The sequence below is a fragment of the Rhinolophus sinicus genome, chromosome 17 (assembly GCF_057876585.1).
Source record: "Rhinolophus sinicus isolate RSI-liver-muscle chromosome 17, RSI-T2T, whole genome shotgun sequence".
In the NCBI taxonomy this organism is placed as follows: Eukaryota; Metazoa; Chordata; class Mammalia; order Chiroptera; family Rhinolophidae; genus Rhinolophus; species Rhinolophus sinicus.
The window spans coordinates 71,883,431-71,892,826 of record NC_142517.1 but is presented as its reverse complement, the minus strand read 5'-3'; positions in this window follow the sequence as shown (position 1 = coordinate 71,892,826).

Genomic DNA, 9,396 nt, shown 5'->3' with positions numbered 1-9,396 from the left:
ATTATAATTATATACTAAAATGACCTTGAAGTTAATCTAATCTCTTATTTTACTGAGAACAGAGAACGTATGTAATTTTTGTCTAGTAGAAAGCAAGTCAGAGGCAAAATCATTCTTATTGTATAAATCTCCAGATTTTCATTCAAGAATGATTTTAAAACATGGTATGTTACTTACAGCTATATTTGTTTTATCTTACAAAATTGTTATTTTGTTAAATAAAAACTTTGTTTTCCTTTTTTCTCTTCCTACTCTTCAAAATTAATCTGTATGTTCCTATTTCTGTATAAAAGGATATACCTTAATTTCCAAATTACTTGTATTATATAGAAAATATTTCTTTTGAGTAGGAAGATCATACCAATGAGATTTCTTTAGATTCCAGAAAGCATTAAGAGGCATCCTTTAAAACTAGCATAGACCCCAACACACAATGGGATTTATAGATGATGTATTACAGAATTGTACACCTGAAATCTATGTAACTTTACTAATTGTCACCCCAATAAACTTTTATTTTAAAAAAAGAAATAAAGATTAATTAAAATGATTAAAAAAAAAAAAACTAGCATAGATACATTTATTGCCATGGAACCTGCTAGAATCCTGTTTATAAAGCTGAGTCAAACCAGTTGGCTTCATTGGAGAAACACTGAAGTAAAGATGTGTGAGCCCAGGCAAACTCTGAGGCAACCTGAAGCTGTGCATTTGGGTGTGGGGCTGGAGTGGTAGATTAAATTTAACTGAGAGGCAGCCAACATCATACTGGGAACAACAGTATTTGTGGGTCCCTCAGAAACAGAGGTTAGAAAAAACTATATAGGGTTAGAGGGAGCCATACATGTCAGGAGGAACAATTGAGAATCTGGTGAAACATTGATCGTATTCTATTCTTTCATTACTCTGCTAGCCACTTACAACAATCCTGATTATTTATATAACGAAAATAAGGGCAAAACAGAGAGGGAAAAAAAAAAAAAAGCAGAAATAGAAAAAAACAAAAACAGTAGTTACTCAACTCGTAAGGTTGTTCCAGGTCCTCCTTCTTCAGCATGGCCTCCTGTTTAAAAGTTGGGACAACTTGACCTTTGTTTTTAAGATCAAGTCCACCTCAATATCAAGAGCAAACCCTGAATATGAACAGGAGAAATCTAAGAAACTTGATACCATCACTCAGTATTTTCACTGATGTGGTTGGTCTAATCCAGACCATGAGCCTCAGACCCATAACAGTTTTCTGCCTTATTCCTCTGATTAACTCATGACCTTATACCCATGTCTAAAATGGGCTTGCACTTTGGATCCCCTGGTCCAGGCATCTTTCTTGATTACTAATATAGTACAGCATCCCAGGTTTGGAAAACTACTTTGTCCTTGTCAGTCCTCCAGAAATGGCAGTTCTAGACCTAAAAGCTGGCTGTAGCTAAACTCTTACTTCTCCTGGCTCCCAGGGCATCCTGGATCCCTTGACTGTGCTCTGCTTGTCAGTCAGAAGGCACCTTGTCCTTTCCACTGGTGTCCCTCTGATACTGGCTGGTGTCTCAAGTAAGCTCTTACTCTATGTTATACCTTCTACTATATTAGGAGGTCTGCTGTAGAGGCCTTCTTCTAATCCCCTTCACCTGGCTCATGTTCTAACACTAGCCCTTTCCCATTGCCAAGCTCTGTATCACATCATCTTCTTTGTCCCTAATCGAGTATTCCCCTGCCTTGTTAGTGATTCAGCTGTCATATCTATGGAGTCCTCAGCCTCCAAAAGAGTCTTGAACTTGGAAGTAAAAAAAAAAAAAAAAATACATTAATACGCCAGTGCTAGTAGAGTAGCCTCTCCCTACCCTGCTACCATGACTGTGAAATGTACAGAACTATGACGTGTTTTTCATTCACCAATAAGAAGGAAGAAATATTCCCTATAGAATAGGCTTTAGATAAGGTTTTGCCATGGGGGAAAAAGAAAGAAAGAAAGAAAGAAAGAAAGAAAGAAAGAAAGAAAGAAAGAAAGAAAGAAAGAAGGAAGGAAGGAAGGAAGGAAGGAAGGAAGGAAGGAAGGAAGGAAGGAAGGAAGGAAGGAAGGAAGGAAGGAAGGAAGGAGGGAGGGAGGGAGGGAGGGAGGGAGGGAGGGAGGGAGGGAGGGAGGGAGAGAGAGAGAGAGAGAGAGAAAGAGAGAAAGAAAGAAAGAAAGAAAGAAAGAAAGAAAGAAAGAAAGAAAGAAAGAAAGGAAAAAGGAAAAACACCTCCAAATATCAATGGTTTAAAACAAACAAATAAAAAAAGAAAGACATTTTTTGCTCATATCATATACGTATTGTGTGTTGGTAAGGAGGGCTCTGCTTACTGTAGTCATTTTGGAGCTGAGTTTGTCAGAGAAGCCACAAACTTGAACTTTGCTAACCCATGTGACAGGGGAGAAAGAAAAAATTCCTTCATGCCTCATACAGGTCATTAAGTATTCAGCCAGGAAGTGACACACATACTTTTGTCCACAACTCACTGACCAGAACTAGTTGAGCCCCCCCTAACCCCAAAGATGTCCCCAAAATGCAAGTTACTAAGTGCTTTGAATGGGAAGGACTGGAAATTTTTGTCAAATAACGTTAATAATTCAGAGTGCCCAAGCAAACTGTTAGCACCAAGCCCCACCTGTGCCAAAGCAAGGAAGCACAGAAAAAACAGAGACAAAGAAGGAAAAATAAATGTCTAGTAATAAGAAAATGAAATATAACAATGAACTGCTGAAATGAGAGAGACAGGAAGCAAGAGCTACAAAGATGTGACAGAGAATTCACATCGAAGATTAGCAGTAGCCACTAGAAAGAGGGGAAAGTACAGTGACCCGAAGGGAGCGACAGGCCAAGTCCTTTATGCCTCAATAGTTTCCAAAGTTAGTATTTGTTTGTACTTTACTAACTTGTGTTCCTAACAACTAAAGTTCACAGGAATATCATCCCATTAAGAAAATGCTAAATTATATTTATTTTACTTTGTTAATAAGACAAACGAACACTTTCAGAGTTAAGTCTAAAAATCTGAAGTACTGACCTAACAAGTTTATAAGGCAACAATGATTTAAAGAATAGGATGGGAATGATCTTTGGAATACGGATGCACTTAACTTTCACACTGATGAAATGAGGAGAAACATACAAACTCAGGCTATTGTATGTAAAGTGATTTTTGCCTCAGAGTTAAGAGGCAGTTTAGAATTAAAGAGTTTCTGCTTCCATTTACCAGTGTTAATGAATCACAGATTTCAAAGTCACCTTAGAACACCCTGACAGGGAAATCCTCTGGGCCAAAACTTGCACAGCATGCCTGTAGTACATCTGAGAGTCTGTCTTTGAAAAATACTCCATTTAGGGGCTTCATTAAATTCCAGCTGGGTGGCTTTTAAACTTCTGAGATGAACCAGTCTTCAATAGCTTGATGGACTTCATGAACATGATATGAGAAAGCTTTAGCTTCTGGTTTAAATAAACTTGAAAAATAGATGATTTTGAAAATTTTCTTTTTGCTTAGTTTCAGTTGTACAAAACAACATGATTAGACATTTTCACCCCTCACAAAGTGATAACCCCGCTGAGTCTACTAACCATCTGACATCATACGTAGCTATTACAATATCATTGACTATATTCCCAATGCTGTATTTTACACCCTGTGAATATATAAATAAACACATACCGGGGTGCCAAAAAATGAGTAAAAGTTGACACTTTGGTCAACATTGCTCAAGCAGTAGTTCATTGTAATCAGAAGTGTCTAGACGCTGATGGTAACCACTTTGAGCACCTCTTGTAATTGCAGAAGTCAAATGTGACTTGATTCATCTTTTGTTATCAGTATATATTGAGTATTACAATTTTAATACAGTTTTTTCCTTTCTTAAAATGTGTATACATTTTTTGGTACTCTCTACAGAGGCATCTGACTCCCAACCGCCTTCACATCTAGCAACCATCAGTTTGTTCTCTGAGTTTGTTCTCTGTATCTATGAGTCTATTTCTGTTTTGTTTGCTCATTTATTGTGGTGGTTTTTTTTTTTGGTTTTTTTTTGTTTGTTTTTCTTTTTTTTTTTAGATTCCACATATAAGTGAGATTATATGGTATTTGTCTTTCTCAGTCTGACTTATTTCACTTAACATAATATCCTCTAGATCCATCCATGTTTTTGCAAATGGTAAGATATCATTCTCTTTTATGACACCCATTATATAAATATATCACAATTTTTTATCCAATTGTCTATTGATGGGCATTTCAGTTGTTTCCATATCTTGGTGATTTTGAATAGTGCTGCAGTAAACATAGGGGTGCAATTATTTTTTTAAATTAATATTTTGGACTTCTTTGGATAAATACACAGAAGTGGAATTGCTGGGTCATAAAGTAGTTGTATTTTTAATTTTTTGAGGAACCTCCATACTATTTTCCATAGTGGCTACACCAATAGTGCCATTTCCATCAATAGTGCATGAAGTTTCCCTTTTCTCCACATTCCCACCAACACTTGTTTGTTGATTTATTGACGATAGCCATTCTGACAGGAGTGAGGTGGTATCTCATTGTGGTTTTTATTTGCATTTCTCTGATGATTAGTGATGTTGAGTATCTTTTCATATGTCTATTGGCCATCTGTATGTCCTCTTTGGAGAAATGGCTATTCAGTCCTCTGTCCATTATTTAATTGGATTGTTTGTTTTTTTGGTGTTGTATGAATTTTTTAAATAAATTTAGGATATTAACCCTTTATCAGATGTATCATTGGCAAATATTTTCTCCCATTCAGTAGGATTTCTTTTCATTTATTGACAGTTTTTTGCTGTGAAAAAACTTTTTAGTTTGATGTAGTCCTATTTGTTTATTTTTTCTTTTGTTTCCCTTTCCCGAGGACATATATCAGTAAAAATATTACTAAAGGTATTGTCTTGGGAGTTTACTTCTAGGAGTTTTATCTTTTCTTCTAGGAGTTTTATTGTTGAAAAATAGATGATTTATTATGGGGTCTCTTTTAAAAATTTCTTCTAAATTGGAAATGGGCAATGAAACATTAATAAATCTTTGTTTAATGAAAAATAAGAAAACAACCATGCCATTATGGTTATGACTGTGTTTTGGACATTCAGCAATTGAACCTACAGTAATTCATGTCTCTACGATCTCCAAGAATGATTTGAAACAAGACATACAATAAACAACATTTATTTAAAGTTAAGATAATGAATAAGGCCCAAGGAAACCTTAGGTAATGGCATAAAAACATATTCAAAATACGTTTGGAAAAAAGCAAGGCACAGGGCCGAGTGATGAATAACTATTCTACTGGGTATAAAAAAGATGAAAGCTAATATGTACTGATATTTACTTGTATATGTATAAAAATATTTGGAAAGATATAAATATATAATAACAGTGTTTATTTGTTGACAGTGAGCGGGGTTATTGTGGAATGGCGACTAGAAGGATGGTGAAAGGGATGGAAAGGAGAAAGAATTTTTTTAGCAAACACAAACACACACACACACATATATATACACACACATATATATGTATATATATATATATATATACATACATAGAATTTATATATGTATATATCTATATATACACATATATAGAATTTATATATTATATATATATATATATATATATATATATATATATATATATATATATATATAATTTTGGCCTCGTAAGTAGCTTACCTATTCAAAAAATTAAGAGTAGTATTTAATAGTAAAAGGAAAAAAATCACTCATTGAACAAATTAAAATTATAGTCAAGACCAAGTAATGTGAATTAGATTCCTTGACTCAATTCTATCATTGACTCAATTCTATCATGAGGAAGGGGGGAAGTTCCTCCACACCAACAAACAATTCTCGCACCAGCAGGGTGTCCAAAAGTTCAACTCCATTCTGACTCTATCTACCTGGGGATACCATCAAATTCCACAGGCTAAGGGTTCCATCCTACAAGACTGTTCCCCATCCCCCCTCACACACACACTTTAGACACCAGTCACAAGCCCAGGTTCTTACTGTGCTTCTGACTGACTGACTACAAATTGGAGATTGTCCTTGGGTTTGATTAATTTGCTAGAACAACTCCCAGAACTCAGGAAAGTCTGGTTACTAAGTAGATTATTAAATCATTACAAAAGATATGTAAGGATATGAATCAACAGCCAGATGAAGAGATACATAGGGCAAGGTCCTGAACAAACACTTCTGTCCTCATGGAGCCTGGGGCCTGGCATGGTGGCACATGGAAGTGTTCTGATTCCCCAACATGGAAGCTCTTTGAAAAAAGGCCAAGGAGTTATCTTTCTGGGTGTTTATAGAGATTTCATTACAAAGTCATGATTGACTAAATCATTGGCTATTGGCAATAAATTCTATCTCTAGCCTGTCTCCTCTCCCAGGAGGTACAGGTCAGAATGGTAGTATTGGGGTGGGGGAATGGAGTGGACTGACAGTTCCAAACCCCTATTCACCTGATTGGTTCTTCTGGCAACCAGCCCCCACCCTTGGGAAGGGGTCTAAGAGTCACCTTCATTAACACAACAAAAGATACCTTGAGTACTCTCTACGTTTAGGACATTCCAAAGGTTTGGGCAGCTATGAGCCAGGAACTGTGGACAAAGACCAAGTATCTTATAAATCACAATATGTGGTAATGAAACAAGTATAAGGTTGGGTGTTGGTATATTTGGATGTAATAAATTTTAAACATGGCGATTTAAGGCTCAGTGACATTGAAAAAATGCAGAGTTGCCTAAAATTCCCATCAGATTTTAAATACCTAATTCTGATGATTTATAGAGTTTAACAAATAAGCCAAGTCAGAAAGGTTAGCATGTCAGTGTATATCAAACTCATCATTTCATTTTTGCAATAGTAATTTGGAGTACTTTTCAAGAATCAGAAGGCCATGTGTTAGAGTTTTGTATTTTCTCTATCATTTGACCAATTCACCAATTAGAGCAGTTTAAGAAATAGCTATTGAATACTGAATTATATTGGTGCATCTCCTTAATAAAAGTATGGTTTACCTGAGCCATAATTTATCTGAATGAACCCAGCATATTTGTACTATCCTACACATTTAAACAGTATTGAATTTTACGTCTTTCAAATTGATTCTAAACTTTTTTGTGTATATGTATGCCAAACACACACACACACTTATATTATATTATATTATATTATATTATATTATATTATATTATATTATATTATATTATATTATATTATATTATATATTCTTTGGAGAAAAAATATGTTTCCAAGAAATATGTATATCTCCCAGAAATACTTGCTTAGCACTGGTCTACAAATAAGTTGAAAATAGCATAATGAAAGCATTCAGAAATCTGTAACTAAGGTTTGGACAGTTGTTCCCTGGCTACTCAAGGCAAATAATGCTTGTGTCAGTATCTGAAAGGTCAGATGGGGCAAAGGAGGAATGCTCCAAATAGTATGAGATTGTTACAATTTGTCAAGACAAATGGGCAGTTTCAGATTTTTACAAGACTGATTTGTAACTGTCATGTCTATTGCCATGCTTGCAATAGAGTAGTTTTCTATTCTTTTCAGAATATTCTTACCTTTACCAATAAAACAAAAAAGACAGAGTTGAGGATAAAAACAAGAATACGGCCCTTCCCCTATAATCATGTGAGAGAGGCATAATGAGAGCAGGTGTTCAATGGCCTGGATTTAGCTAAATTTGGTTCTGTCAATGACTCACTGTTGAGAAAAGTTGACCTATTCAATTTTTAAATTGGTACTTTTTGAATAAGCTGGTCCAGGGTAAAGTTGACCAGAGATCACACATTTATGGCATACCTTTTATTTAAGTTTTTTTTTTTTTTCCTGTGACTTGCCCAATTATTGAAAAAAAAAAAACAGACGAAAAAAACTCAGCAAATACATCTAAATTTTACTTATCCACCCTCCTTTATCAACAACGTTTCTAACATTTTCTAGGCTCTGTTAAGTTGGCAGCAAGACTGTGTTTTCTTCTGGCTGTATGACGATAACAGGTTGTTTGTTGCAGTCATCAACTTGGTTTCCTCAGTGATTTGTAGTATTTAAGTCACCAAGGCCACTGTCTTCCCATGATCATGTGTTGGAGTGGCAGCCAGAATAATTGGTTTGTATTAACTACTACAAAAGATATTTTCTAGGACCACCTAGGTGGGCTTTCATTTGCTTTATTAATTGGATTTAGTTTTTTTTCCTAGTACAGAGTGCACAATTTCTTCACCCTAAACAGCAGACCGACCTACTGGCATTTGTAGAGCATCTGTGCTTAACATCAATTATTTCACCATATTGAATGCTTTTCATTCCTTTTGCTCTGAATCCACACCTACTTACTTGACTTCTTATTTATCCTCCTTTTCAGTGTAGATTGATATTTCTTCTCTTCTGAGATGTTTCTCTTCCTAACCTGATAACTAGCATTTATCACCTGCCCCCTCGAAGCTAACTTCATTTCTTATAACACATCTACCTCTCAATTTGCTAATCTGTTTTTTGAAACATTTCTTATCATTTTATTGTGTGTGTGCTCTTTAAGTTCGTTAAATTATATATGAAGTTATGAAGAAAGAACATCATTCTTCTTCCAGAGAACATTCTGGAAATGAGTATGTCCTTGTTTCTTTAATAGCAACCACAGCCCACTAGACTGAAGTATGTGGGTATAGTTCTCACTAATCTCATCATCCATGTTAAGCTAGTAAAAGAGTTATGCCTATGTGGTTGTCTAAGTCTATAAATTTTGTTCCTCTTTCCTTTCCAAATATCTAGAATCATTTTTTAAAAGGTCAATTCATAGAATATTCATTAGCAACTTCCACACAGTCTGATAGCCTTCAGTTCTCATATATACACATATATACAATCATTATTTTTTGATTAATTCTTTTCATCAGTTAGTTCATGTAAAACCTGTATTAAACTTAGCCTTTTAGTTAATTTTGTTTTGAGCAGTTACTACATGCCAGACATTTTGATAAATGCTTTATAAAAATAATCACATTTCATTTTCTCAATATTCCTACAAGGTAAAAAATATTATTATTATTATTATTATCAATTCCTTTTTAAAGATATAAAAACTGAGACTAAAGTGATTAAATATCTTCTAAAATTACATAATTAGTAAGGAGACATGCCAAGCCTTCAACTCAAGAGTGTATAAATGAAAATTATGTACCTTTAACCAATAAAATACATGGCATAACTTTGCAAAGCTCTATTCTTAAAATGTAAAAACCTGTCTGGGGTTTTGAGAATGAATATCAGCTAAGATTGAAAAAGAAAAAGGCAGTTATGCCATTATTCATACAGGGTAGGAAATTAGACACAACAAAGCTAGCCCCAAATT